This window comes from Trichechus manatus, unplaced genomic scaffold (genome assembly GCF_000243295.1).
Source record: "Trichechus manatus latirostris isolate Lorelei unplaced genomic scaffold, TriManLat1.0 scaffold00068, whole genome shotgun sequence".
NCBI classification, from domain to species: domain Eukaryota; kingdom Metazoa; phylum Chordata; class Mammalia; order Sirenia; family Trichechidae; genus Trichechus; species Trichechus manatus.
This window is the reverse complement of record NW_004444004.1, coordinates 13,793,359-13,808,205: the sequence shown is the minus strand read 5'-3', so window position 1 is coordinate 13,808,205 and position 14,847 is coordinate 13,793,359. Positions and strand designations below refer to the sequence as shown.

The 14,847-nt window shown below is 44.0% G+C and overlaps 1 protein-coding gene across 1 annotated transcript in view; it reads left to right on the top strand.

The window, feature by feature from the left end:
* Nucleotides 1–9,562: 9,562 nt before the first annotated feature.
* NKRF (NFKB repressing factor) overlaps nt 9,563–14,847 on the top strand; it is a 15,082-nt gene continuing 9,797 nt past the window's right edge. The window contains exon 1 of the mRNA XM_004379816.3: nt 9,563–9,710. The gene's annotated coding sequence lies outside the window, so the exon portion shown is untranslated. The remainder of the gene's footprint in view (nt 9,711–14,847) is intronic.

Here is a 14,847-nt window from a genome sequence, read left to right as displayed (position 1 = left end):
ATTGCTGAGTGGGTGAGAATGCCAACCGCTTCAAGGGAGAGAACCAGGCCTCTAATACCCTCAAGAAGCCCAAGCAACTAGGGCTCCCGTTGGAAGAACTAAGGTTAATCCGCGTCCTGTCCAGTCTGACCAAAACACAAGGCATCTGTTAAGCATATAAAAGTGGTACCCTTTGAACACAAATAGGACACCATTCAACCTCCATCCATTCATCCATCATCCATCCCTTCCTGTTCTAGACATGGGAGATTCAAAGACAGGTAAAACATGGTCCTGGCCCTCAAAGCAGGGCAACATTCTGACTTCCGTGGGCTTTTTCCTCCATTAGAAAAAAAATACATATCTAAAATTATATTTTATGACTGTTGGCATAAAGAAGAATATAATCCAGGCTAGATTTCATCATATCCTCATCATTATTATATTTTACTTCTGATTTAAAAATAAAATGAGAACCTCTTCATGGGCCCCTAAAAGTATCACTAGGTGCTATGCCTACTGGATTCATTGACCCTGCCTCAAAGGACCTCATAATCAAACAAGAATACAGTACTGCAATAGAGTGACAGGGTTTTCTTGCTTCTTTAGGTAGAACTGGTATTCCCTTCTTTGTGGCCACACTATAGTCCCCAGGGCATTCGTCTGTCAGAGACTCTCTAACTTCACTATGCTTTTTAGTTTCTGTGTCTGCTTCCTTCTTGTATGCTCTTTGAGGGCAGGTACTCTGTGATGTTTGTCATTATATTTCCGGGGCCTGATATAGTGCTGAAACATAGTAGTCACCCAGTGACTGGGGAATGAATGAAGGAAGGAAGGAGGCATGTGCAAAGTTCAGTGGCAGCACAGAAGAGAGCCATTAATTCTGTTTGTAGTGAGTACGGGAGAGGTGGAGTCAGAGAGGCCTCACAGGGGAGGTGACATTCAAGCTGACTCTGGAAGCCATTGAATCTCCATAACAATCCTCTGAGGTAGGTATTATCATTAGACATTCTCTACATGGTATATTTTGAAAAGTCCTGGATAGGACCTCCAGTCCCAAACAAAACTCTCAGCCAGATGTGACAGTATCTGAAATGCACCACTTCTGGAGATTCAGCCCACTGCTAAAAGGATGGATTTGTTCTGAGGCCATTCCTTTAAAATGCAGGCACTCCTTGAGAGACATGCATTAAGATAGTAGTAGTACCTTACAGTGGTCTTATCACCAGACCATCCACTGGTGTTCATCCAAGTCCAGCACTCCGTCTTAGCTTGTTTGGCTTGGGCTTTAGAAAGTTCCTGCCCTGGGTTCAACACCTGTAGGAAATAATAGCAACTCTGTATTATGTAGAGGATTGAGGGACAAACTCCTTATCTTGGTTTTGGGTCCTGCTTCATCAAGGATTAAGCACTTCCTGTGGGTTTGGCCCAGTGCCCTATGCCACGGAGGAAACGTTTCATGACATCTAGTTAGACCCTGCCCTTGAGGAACTTACAGACTGGTGAAAAATTCAACCATATTTTCCAATACTTCCTAATATTCATTCTTCATTGCAATCTGCTTGGTCTTTGCACAGACACCTCCCTGAATTACACAAGCTGTTTGTTGACTTTGACTAAACTATCCTCTACTGATTTAAATCCTGCCTTCAAGGCTCAAGCCCTACATTCTTGCAGCCTTTCTTGACTCCCTCCACCTATCTTGATCTCATCTCCATTTTCAAACTTCCTAGTTGAACATTTATAATCTCAACTTATTGCTTGAAGGACTTCCCTCCTCAAGAGATGTTAAACTTCCTAAAGGAAGGAACATCATTTATAGCCCTCCAGAGAGCTCAGTGAAGTGCTGGACACACAACAAAATGATTAAGAGGTAGCTAGATTGCTATTCTTCATCAGTATAGGGAGCTACTGTGCATTTCAAACGTTGAATTTTGAAATTAAGTTATAAATTACAAAAACAGCACAAAGTATACCCATATATATGCTCTTGACCCCCCATAAAACCAAACCAAATCCATTGCCGGTTGAGTCGATTCCAATTCATAGCAACCCTATCTCTTGACTCAGATTCACCAGTTGTGAACATTTTGCCCCATTTTCTTTATCATTTGCAAGCTGTCATTAGCACTTTCTCTCTAAATGTATATATGTATGTATGTTGTTGCTGTCAGTTGCCAATGACCCTGTGTATAAAGAATGAAACCTTGCCTGGTCTTATGCCATCTTCACAATCCTAGTATGCGCCAATCCATTGTGGCAGCCACTGTGAATTTTGAGTGTCTTCCAATCTGGGGAGCTTATCCTCCAGCACTATGTAGGACTATGTCTATTGTGACCCATAAGGTTTTCATTGGATAATTTTCTCAAGGAGATTGCCAAGTCTTTCTTCCTAGTCTGTCTTAGTCTGGAAGCTCCACTGAAACCTGTCCACTATGGGTGACCTTGCTGGTATTTGAAATACCACGACATAGCTTCCGGCATCATAGCAACATGCAAGCCACCACAAACTAACAGACTGGTGGTGGATACGTAAATATAATTTTTTTCTGAACCATTTGAAGGTAGTTTATGTATATCATGACCCTTTACCCCTGTCTTAGTTTTCTAGTGCTGCTATAACAGAAATACCACAAATAGGTGGCTTTAACAAACGGAAGTCTGAATTCAAGGTGCTGGCTCTAGGGGAAGACTTTCTCGCTATTGGCTCAGAAGAAGGTCCTTTTCTCTTTGAGCTTCTGCTCCTGGGCGATCTTCACGTGGCTTGGCATCTCTCTTCCCCCATCTCTGCTTCCTCGCTTGCTTGTTTAATCTCTTTTATATCTCAAAAGACATTGGCTTAAGACACACCCTACACTAATCTTGTTTCACTAACATAACAAAGACAACTCATTCCCAAATGGAATGATAACAACAGACATAGATGTTAAGATTTACAATACATATTTTGGGCGGACACAGTTCAATCCATAACATTCTACCTTTGGGCCCCCCCAAATTCATGTCCTTGCCACATGCAAAACACTTTCATCCCATCACATCATCCCAAAAGTCTTAAATCAACTCCAAGTCTAAAATCTCATCTTCTGAGTCATCTAAATCAAATATGGGTGAGACTTTAGTGTAGTCCATCCTGGGGCAAGATTCCTCTTCAGCTGTGAACTTGTGAAATCTAGACTATAAGTTATCTGTTTCCAAAGTACAGTGGTGGAACAGGCACAAGGTAGACGTTTCCATTACAAATGGGAGAAATTGGAGGGAAAGAAGGGATAACTGGCACCAAGCAAGTCCAAAACCCAGCAGAACAAACTACATTAGCTCTCATGCCTTGAAAATAATCCTCTGTTCTCTGAGACCATCTGGGCAATGGCCCTGCCCTCCACACTCTGGGTGTTGGCCACTCCCTCTGAATTCTGAGTGGAGGCCCCTCAGCCCTGGGCTTCAGCTCTGCCTTCCAGGCCCACTTGGACAGCAGCTCACTCCCTCGGCTTTGGGCAGCCCCATTCTCCTAGTTCATCTGAGTGGTGACCCCACCACCTTGGTTCCGCACAGGCCCTGTTCTTCTGCCCCTTGGGCATGGCAATTCTCCCCCTCAGCTCTGGGCAGCAGCTCCATCCCCCTGGCACACCTTAATGGCAGCCCCACACTCCAGAACCTAGTTGGCGAAGATCTGACTCTTTGAAACTCAGGAGGCTGTAGCCTCACCCTTTGAGATCCAGGAGCCCGTGCCCCCACCCTTTGAAACCAAGAAGGTCCTGCTTCCTGTGCTCCTTCCAACAGTTCTGCTGATCTCCTAAGTGCTCCAGGGATGGTCCTTTTCTTTTCTTAGAGGGCAACAGATGTAGCTCCTTTGGCTTGTTTATCGCCTGTAGAATTCCAAGAGGCAGATAGCATTCTTTCCTTTCATTCTTTCTCTGTCCCCTTCAGTCTAAGCTGATGGGTTTTCTGCTGTGGTAGTTGGTTAGATCCATCAGTCACAGGCTTCATCGCTTTAACAAAATATTGTGTAGCCACACCCTTGATGCACATTCTAGGACATGTGTCCTTAGTTTGTACAAAAGAATTTTCTAACTCTTTAAGTTCTGTTTTCATTTTGCACAGTTCATTTTTAAGTGCGTCTCTTTCCTCTCACATTTTACTATAAGTGGCAAGGAGAAACCACATGGCCCCTTTAAGATCTTGCTAAGAAATCTCCTCAGCCGGATATCTAAGTTCATCACTTACAAGTTTACCTTCCACCAAACATTTGAACATAATTCAGACAAGTTCTTTGCCATTGCATAAAAAGAATCTTCCTTCCTCCACTGTCTATTCACATGTTTATCATTTTCTTTTAAAGCCTCACCAGAAGCACATTTAACGTCCACATTTTTAGCAACATTCTGCTGCTGGCACCCTATGTATTCTCTAAGACAATAGAGACTTTCTCTATAGTTCTCCTCACTTCTGAGCTCTCACCAGAATTGTCTTTGACGTCCATAATTCTACCAACAGTCTCTTCAAGGCAGTCTAGGTTTTTACTATTCCCGTTGCCGTTGAGTCAATTCTGACTCATAGCAACCCTACAGCCCAGAGTACAACTACCCCATAGGGTTTCCAAGGAGCGGCTAGTGGATTCAAACTGCCGACCTTTCAGTTAGCAGCTGAGCTCTTAACCACTGCGCCACTAGGGCTCCTTTTACTATCAGGCACCTTAAAATTCATCCGGCTTCTACCCATTACCCAATTCCAAAACCACTTCAACATTGTAGGTATTTGTTAGAGCAGCACCCCACTCTTCCTGTACCAAATTCTGTCTCAGTTACCTAGTGCTGCTACATCAACCCCTAACTATTCCAGTGCATATTTCCTAAGAATAAAGATATTCTCTTACATAACCATAGACAAGTATCAACATTAGTAAATTTAACACTTTTACAGTACTTAAATCTATCGAATAATATCCTCTATAGCATTTTTTTTCCTTGCATACAGGATCCGTCTAGGATCATGTGTTGTACCCTGCCTCTTTAGTCTCTTTTAATCTGGATCAGCCTTTCTTTGTCTTTTCCAGCATTGATATTTTTGAAGTCCTATTTAAAAATAGAATGTTCTCATTTTGGGTCAAGGTGTTGCCCAATTCCTCCACTATGTAATTACTGGGTTTTTTTTTTCCCCTTCTTCCTTGCTACTAATAAGCAATCTGTGGGGAGAAGCTACAAGTCCATGCAAATATCCTGTTCCTCATCAAAATTGCCCCCTCACTAGATTTAGCATCTATTGATCCTTCTTCCGTAAACCAATCTACTAAATGATTTTCCAACTCCAGCACTCTCTCCCAATTTACCAGTCAGCACAGCACATAGTATTCTACCATAGGCAAAGGCCCTTCCTTCTCCCTTGTTTATTTCTTTATTTATCTGCATAGTATCAGTGTGCACTGATGGATTCCCCTCATTCAGCCATTGGAAAAAAAATGGTTTATAATTCATTACTGTCCTTAATTATTTTGGTGCTCATATTATCCCAGATTTGGCCAGTGGGAGCTCCTAGCTATTGCTTTCAATCCATTAACAAACGTTCCTCAAGAGCATAATTGTGTGCAGAATAATCTGGTCAAGAAATTTTGGTGATCTAATTTTTGGGATAGTTTATGGGGTGGTGCTGAGCCAGGATCTCTAGGTATCTCTCAATGAGTCCCCCATAGGAAAGACCAGGGAGGGAGGTGTGGAGGAGTCAGGGATGTGTGTGTGTGTGTGTGTGTGTGTGTGTGTGTGTGTGTGTGTGTGTGTGTAGGTATATAGACAGTGGCAGGAGCCTTTGTTAGAGCGAAGAAAGATGACAGAGGGAAGGAGGGTGGATAATTACTGGAGGTTTCTGGATCATTTTAAGATTGCAATGGTTGCCTTTATCATCACTCCTGCCTAGACCTCTCTTCACCATCATTCAGATCACCTATTTTTGCTTAGGAGTTTCAAGTCTTGCTCACTGAAAAATCTTCTGTGGTTTGTGAGAAGGGGCTGGGCTGATAGGTTGGCTGAACTTCTTTTTTTGAAAGATGGATTACCTGGAAACGGAGGTCGCTATGAGCCAGAATCAACTCGACAGCAACTGGTTTGGATTTTTGGGGTCTTGGAGGTCATGGAAGATCATTTAGATTTTTGTTTTGTTTTCTAGAGATGAAACTGTTTACTCCATAGCAAGAATTACAAATGGAATACAGTTATGGATATTTTGGAGCCGATGGCCTCTTACTTCAGTTTCATTGCCTTTCATTTTGTAATCCAAGTTCAAAAGTCAGATGGCAATTATTATCTCTATATGATGGAAAATTTTTAATCCAAGCTGAGAGGAAATAGTTTTTATTTTCTCAGATCTTTTCCTAGGAAAGGTGTGTATTAATTACGATGCTGATTCTGATGAAGGTTGGCATCTTAGGCTGAAATTAATCCAATTATAAAATAACAAATCATCTTAAAATGTAGGCTCCAATAAACTGAATTTCACAAGGTGTGGAACAATGGGAAGCACTTTCATTCAGTCAGTCGTTTATTTGATTCAACATATATTTATGCAGTGCCTACGGGAGCCAAAGGAGCCCTGGTGGCGCAGTGGTTAAGTGCTTGACTGCTAACCAAAAGGTCGGCGGTTCGAACCCACCAGCCACTCCGTGGGAGAAAGATGTGGCAGTCTGCTTCCTTAAAGATTACAGCCTCGGAAACCCTGTGGGGAAGTTCTACTTTGTTCTATCGGGTCAGTATGAGTTGGAATTGACTCAACGGCAATGGGTTTGATTTTTTGGTACAGGACCCAGGTGTAGGTGCTAAAGGCAAGACAGATGGGGTCCCTGCTCTCATGGAGCTTACATTCTAGTTGGGGGGATTGGATTCCCTGGGTGGCATAAACGGTTAACGAGCTGGGCTGCTGGCTGGTAACCAAAAGGTTAGAGGTTAACCATCAAGAACTAGATGGTGCCCGGCTACCACCAATGACCCCCCTGACAGGGAACACAACAGAGAGTCCCTGACAGAGCAGGAGAAAAGTAGGGGTGAAGAACTCAAATTCTAGTAAAAAGACCAGACTTAATGGTCTGACTGAGACTGGAGGGACCCCAGAAGACATGGCCCCCAGACTCTCTGTTAGTCCAGAACTGAAATCATTCCCAAAGCCAACTCTTCAGACAAAGATTAGACTGGACTAAGGCATAAAACGATACTTGTGAAGAGAGTGCTTCTTAGCTCAGGTAGACACGTGAGGCTAAATGGGCAGCGCCAGTCTGGAGGCGAGATGAGAAGGCAAAAAGGGACAGGAACTGGTTGAATGGAAATGGGAAATCAGGGGTGGAAAGAAGGAGTGTGCTGTCACATTATAGGGAGAGCAACTAGGATCACATAATGATGTGTGTATAAGTTTTTGTTTGGGAGACTAACTTGAACTGTAAACTTTCACTTAAAGCATAATAATAAAGAAAAAAAAGGTTGGAGGTTGGAGTCTACCCAGAGGCACCTCAGAAGAAAGGCCTGGTGATCTACTTCTGAAAAACCAGCCATTGAAAACCCTATGGAGCATAGTTCTACTCTGACACACATGAGGTTGCCATGAGTCGGAGTCAACTGATGGCAACTGGTAGGGGGGATTACAGTCAAATTATAAACAAACAAGTTCAAAAGGTGATACATGCTGTGAGGAAAATAAAACAGGGTGATACAGTGGCAAGCAACTGGGAGAACGCTGGATAGGGAGTCACACGTCCTAGAAACTGATCTCAGCTTTGCCTTGAACTCTCTATGGCCATTGGCATGTCACTTCACCTCTCTGGACCTATTTTTTTCATTCATACAATGGTGACTTGAATTTATGATCTTTGAGTAATATCATGTTCTTTGATTCGATGGTTCAAAGGCTGTCATTACTTCAATAAACTGTATCATTGGAGAGACAGACATGGAAATAAAAAAATTATGAAACAGTGTGAAAAGTGCTGTTATCCTGTGCTCTTCTCAGTCCAATACACCCCTATACATGTATAGGATGTGTCATAGGAATATGTCATTAAGAGTTAAAGAGGATAATGGGTCAAAGCCACCTCATCCAATGGTCCTGCAGTTGGTGGGACACTTAGTGTTTTATACAGGACTATTTCTCCCTGCTAAGAATGTAATCAGTTCCAGGACAGCAGAGAAAACCTAGTTCCTTTTCCCTTTGTCTTTCTACTATATTGAACACACAGTAGGTGCTGTGTAAATTCCTGCTGACAAACACTCATTGATGAACTACTTTAATAGCACATGGTAGCAGGTAGGGGTTGAAGGGACTGACTGGAGAAGATCCAGGGGTGCAGTAATGTATTTGGCTACAGAATGATTTAGCCGTTTTCTACTGTGAGGATTTTAGCACTGTTCCTTGGACCCTTTTTGTATTTTGCAACATTTTGCACGTTTCAAATTGCTGCGTGAAATACAAAATTATTTGCAATCGTGATCAGAACTGTGTAAAAATGGTATCTGTGTTTGTCACCAATTGGAATGAAATACAAAACAATAGAAGTGGTTGACTTGGGAAGTGGGGCTGTGGATGATTTTCTTTTAAAGTGTTTCACTTGTACTATGTTTTCACAATAAAATACAAAGTTACTGATGCACAACTCAAAGAACTTTTCAAGCTATCCTCTGAAGAAAAGGCGCCTTGGAGAGCTGACATTAAAAAAAAAGTGTAAAATCGATTCCAAACCCAAGTCCCTCCCAAAGGACACGGTCCCACTGACGCACTGCTAAGAAATCCATGGAAAGCGTCAGGTGAGGCATTGCTACCAACAATCGCCTGAGGGTGCCTTCCAGGCATTTTACAGAACCAGTTTCCCGAACCGCAGAAAACCTCAAAGAACCTTCCTCAAATCTCTTTCCGAAGTCCCCGCCCTCCGTTTGTCAACATAGTGCGTCAAAGGACCAGGCTAGTTGTCATAGGAGGGAAAAACAGTAAGTCGCGCGAGATTCGCCAACGGGAGTTCGAAGTTAGGAAACAGCAGTCGCGCACGCGCACTGGCCTCACAACCTCGGGGCGGCACGCGGGGTAGGTAGGCTAGAGCCCAGAACAGGGGAGCAGAGCGTGCTGGTTTCTTTCTTTTTTTTTTTTTTCTTTTCCTTCCCCTTCCCCGCGCAGTGCGTGGGTCTGCGAGTCCGCGGAGGTGCGGAGCGCAGGACCTGGCTCAGCCTGCCCGGCGCGCTGTGTGGCGGGAGCCCTCCTTCTCTTGCAACTCGTGTAGGAGTGCAGCGGGCTGCGCCCGGCGTCGGGACGTGAGCTCGTGCTCGCTTTCTTTCTACGGTCGCCCCACGCACACACTCCAGTCCCTCATAGTTGGTCTTCGCGCCTCGGGGCGCCCTTCCTCACCCGGCCCCTCCCACCAGACCCCAGCTCCCGCTCCCTCGCCGGCACCGCAGCATTCGCAGTCGGCTTCGTCCCTGGGGTCCCTACTTGGGGGCGGAGAAGATGGCTGGCGGACGTCTGCTGTTGGGGGGCGACTTCCTGTCGCCGCCGCCGCTGCCCCCCCTCCCGCCGCCGCCGTTGCCCCCCCTCCCGCCGCCCCCGCCCGAGCCAGTGCTGGAGCAGTGGCGCTATAGCCACGAAAGCGACTGGCAGTGGGCTCTGCGGCGCAGCTTCATCTGCCGGCACCTGCACAGCTATCCTGGGGCTGCCCTCGACCAGCTCCTCGCACTCTCCGCTGCCTGGACCAACCACGTTTTCTTGGGCTGCAGGTGAGGCAGGCGTGGGGGGTCGGGATAGGGACGGAGGCGGGATACGGATGAGGGCTTGGAGGCTGGAGATTTGGAGGTGCTGGAGGACACCAGAGGGCTCACTGTGGGGCTGGGGAGGGTGGCCCACCGAGGTGGCAAGGGATGACATAACAGCTCCAAGGGTGCAGCGATTGCGGGAGCGGCCCATCCAGGGCTAGGGATGGAGATCAGGCAGCACCTGGAAGAGGGGGATTGCGAGGTGGTTGTGGTGGTGGTTTTGGAGGGCGTGGAGATGATGAATAGCAGAGCCCGGGACCTGTGTAGGGCCTTCCAAGGATGCGGTATCTGCAGAGAATATTCCACAGTCGGGGCTGCGAGGGCCTGCGGGGGAGGGGATGGGACCCCGCGGTTCGAATCCTGGTCTCCTGACCACTTTCTTCTTCCATCTCCTTTAAATCAAACACCTCCCTCCACTTGCAGCCCCCCAGCTGAGTCTTCCTGTCTTCTGCTGGGGAGGCGGTTTGTATGAGGTCTGAGCCGAAGGGTCCGCCTTGCTGGTAGATTTGCGCATATTGTGTCTGGACTCAAACAAAGAAATGAGTATATTTGTTGTAAAAATGAATTGCCCTCCTTTGCCCTAAATAGGATAAGAAGAATTAACATTTGGCTTCTGAGTGAGGTTTTTGTTTGTTTTTGCTTTCTTAGAACCTAGTGCGTTGGGAAGAGGCCTCTTTGAAAGCTCTTTGCTTTCAATGGAGACTGCAGTGTGGTTCCAACGCATTTCTTTTTAATTAAAAACAGGCTGCTGGTGCCTCTGTCCTTCAGAACTCCCAAATAGGCTCTGTGCTAGACTAACCATTCTTTGATCAACTGGGAAGCTTCTTTTTTGACACTCCAGCCTCACTGTGAGTTTTTTTTTTTTTTTTTTAATCAGGAAAGATGAGAAATTCTGGAAAATGATCAGATCACATTCAGCCACTTCAGACCCAGGAATGACTCTAACAAAAGACTCTGTAACAGATGCAGAAAAATAGGACTGTCCATTAATGACTGAACCTGGTATTCAGTGTGATCCTTTGCTTTGCTCTCATCACAAACATTTATTTTCTCTGTCTTCTCTAGGTTAGTATAATTTCTACCTCCAGAGATAATGAATTTCACTGGAGGAACTGGTGACAACTGGGGAAGCCTTAGTAATTAATCAAGTCAGATAAATTTATTTGCCCTTCGCTTAACAATGTTGTAAAGGTACCTTTATCCTACACTCATAGATCTCCTTAATAGCACAAAAGACCATGGGGAATCTGAATCCTAAAAAAAAAAAAAAAAAAAGAATTACATGGAGAAGGGGAATAACCATCCTTTGTGTTAATAATAAATCTCACCTTACCACTAGAATGTAAGCTCCTCTGGAGCAAGGGATTTTGCCTTCACACTTTTATCCTCAATGCCTAGAAGAGCACCTGCTGCATAATAGCTGCTCAATAAATGTGTGTGGAGTGAATAGATGTATAGCTTTACAATGTACAAAACTTTTAAAATATTTATGATGTCATTTAATACAACAGCCTTGGGAATTAAGTGGCGTCTCATTTCCACAGCTAAAGCAATGGAGGCCAAGAAGTTAAGTGACTTGTCCAAGGTCCCACAGTTGGGGCTAGGACTCAGGTCTTCTGATGTCAACTGTGATGGTGTTCTTTCCACTGAGACACAGCTGTCATATTTGGGGAGGATGAATCAGAAGTGAAAAGCAAGTAACTGGTGTAAGCCACATCAGTATATCTTAAGATTTCATTCCAGGAACATAACCAGGGTCTTAAACATAATCAGGGCATTAAAAAACACAAACAAGGCCAATAGTAAAAACCCGTAAAATGAAACCTGTTGCTGTCGAGTTGATTCCGACTCATGGCAACCCCATGTGTACAGAGTAGAACTGCTCCATAGGGGTTTCTTGGCTGTAATCTTTACAGAAGCAGATTGCCAAGCCTTTCTTCCTCAGTGCTGCTGGATGGGTTCAAACTGCCAACCGTTAGGTTAGTAGTCGAATACAAACTCTTTGCATCACCCGGGGACCTTAGGCCAGTGGTAGTCTGTGTGAAAAGCTCCAGCCTCCAGGGTTTTTCTTTTACTCTGTGTGCTGTAGTATGTATACTATAGTCAACATGCCCCATTGTAGTTAGGTCAGTTCAGTCAATACGAAAATTGCCATAACATTATCAAATAGCTTAACTGCACAGAAATGTTTGCATTATGTCTAATAACTTAGATATTAAAAACAAACCCAAACTCGTTGCTGTCAAGTTGATTCCGACTCATAGTGATCCTATAGGACAGAGTAGAACTGCCCGTAGGGTTTCCAAGGCTGTAATCTCTATGGAAGCAGACACACATCTTTCTCCCTCAGAGTGGCTGGTGGGTTGGAGCTGCTGACTTTTGGTTAGCAGCTGAGCACTTTAACCACTGCATCACCAGGGCTCCGTAGATATAGGAGAAGGGAAAGGAGCAATAAAGAATCTTGGAAACTGGGGGCCAAGTGCAGTCTTCCACTTTAGACAGGTTTTATGTTAGCTGTTATCTTCAGGTGGGAAAAGATCTGTATTCCAGCACTTGAGGTTGACTTTGGCAGAACTGGTGTTTTCTGATCTGTTTTGTGATAGAATACTCTTCTTTTTTCTCAAGGGAACTGCAGAATGCATGGTTAAATAGCCCTTCCTAAACTTAAATTAAGGTCCCTGGTGGCACAGTGGTTAAAGTACTCGGCTCCTAACCTGAAAGGTAGGTAGTTCAAACCCACCAGCTGCTCCACGGGAGAAAGATGTGTGTCTGCATCTGTAAAGATTTACAGCCTTGGAAACCCTATGGGCAGTTCTGTCTCCTACAGGGTCACTGTGAGTCGCAGTCGACTCAAGGGCAATGGGTGAACTTAAATTGGTACTTTGTTGTTCAAGGTTCATCAGTTGGCTTTTAGAACAGCCAGTGAACAGTTGCAAAAAGGGAACTCTCTGCACTTTTTTCCCCCTCTGGCAGGATCTGTATTCCATTTTAGTCAGGTCTGAAATAACTCCTAGGTCAAGGATATCTTTGAAAATTCTTTGATCATAATACCAAGCCAGGAGGAGTTCAGATGTGCAGGGAGGCAAACTATTTTTCATTCCTTTTGGTGATACTGGCAATTTCCGTGAAACAAGTTTGAATGTCTTCTCGTGACAGTAACAGTGTTTCTCAGACTTAAGTGTGTGTCAGAGCCACCTGTATGACTTTAAAACACAGATTGCTGGGCCTCACCCCCAGAGTTTCTGATTCAGTAGGTCTGAGGCGGGGCCCATGAATTTGCATTTTTAACAAGCTCCCAGGTGATGTTGATGCTGCCGATGCAGGGAGCACACTGAGAAGCACTGCTTTATGACATAAAATAAAGCAATATTTTCCAGTCTGCTTTTTTTAATCATTTTTTTCTTCACAATCCAGGCAACCAAACCTGTTGCTGTCAAGTGGATTCTGACTCAGTGACCGTATAGGGCAGAGTAGAACTGCCTCATAGGGTTTCCGAGGCTGTAAATCTTTATGGAAGCAGATTGTCACATCTTTCTCCTGCAGAGCCACTGGTGGTTTTGAACTGCCAACCTTTCAGTTAGCAGCCAAGCACTTTAACCACGGCACCACCAGGGCTCCTCTTCAGGCAACCTGGAAGCTCAAATAGCTGAAATTGTTTCATTTGTCTGTTTTGTAAAAGTAAACAACCTATCGTTATTTTCTTCTGCAAGCAATTTCTAAGTTTTAGTGGCTAATTTATTTAGTAGTCTCCCGATCAACTACATCTACAGCACTTAAATAATTATTTATACAAACTTCTAGGGAACTGCACAATTTTTACTTAAAAATTGTAGATTGTGTGTATTTATTTAATGAAACAGAATGTATGGTTAACTAGAACATTCAGTTTTCTAACCATTCTTAATAGGAGTAGAAGGAGTATCCTGGCCTGTTCATCTTTGATGAGATATTAGTTAATAGGGAAAATAGAGCTTAAAACAAAGCCAGACTTGCTGATGTTTGAAAGGGAGGTGCTGGCCGGGCTTACGTAGTGACATTAACTTTTCGGATAGTAGGTAGAGTGCGTAAGTCCACCGTATGTGGTAGTTCGGTGGTAGAATGTTCACCTTCCATGCTGGAGACCCAGATTCAATTCCCAGCCAATGCTCCTCTAATGCAGTTACCACCCATCTGTCAGTGGAGGCTTGTGTGTTGCTATGATGCTGAATAGCTTTTGGCGGAGCAGCATCCGGACTAAGAAAGACTAGGAAGAGAAGCCTGGCAATCTAGTTCCAAAGATCAGCCAGCGAAAACCCTATGGATCACAACAATTCGATCCTGTTGTGCACGGGGTTGCCATGTGTCAGGAGCCTACTCAAAAGCAGCTAACAACAAGTAGAGAGCATAAATCTCCAGCTAATGAAGTATGAATGGGAGCTTTTGAAAGATTACCAATAATCTGGTTGTATGTTATTCACTTATGATGTCAGGAGTCTTACAAATAGTTTTGAATAAATGATTTTATAATTGGAAACCCTGATTTTTGCTTACTGTTCAAACCTCAGCTTTTTTCTTTGGACCTAGTGGAGCAGTTTAATATATTAAAAATATTTTGTAAGCATGATGGGAACAATTGAATGGCATCCTAGTTTCCAAAAGCTTGGTACATTATAAGCTACCTTTGAGAACCCTAAAGACCTGTTGGGGCTTTTTCGTTTTCTTTTTTAAGCATTTACAACCAAATGGGTAAAATTACAGACTTAATTATATTATATGTATGCATATGTATGCATCTTAAAATTACTCTATTAGACTTAATGGTACTTTACATCATGGTACTTTACATCATGGTCCCTCCATAAGATAGAATACTGTATAGCCATTAAAATTCATATGGTAATGACATGGAGAAGATACTTACAATGTAGTAAATTAAAAAACACCCCCTGCCTCCACCAGACTCAGTCCAGTACAGCTAGATGGTGCCCAGCTACCACCACTGACTGCTCTGACTGGGATCACGACAGAGGGTTCTGGACAGAGCTGGAGAAGGATGTAGAACAAAATTCTAACTCACAAAAAAAAAGACCAGATTTACTGGCCTAAAGGAGACTGGAGAAAC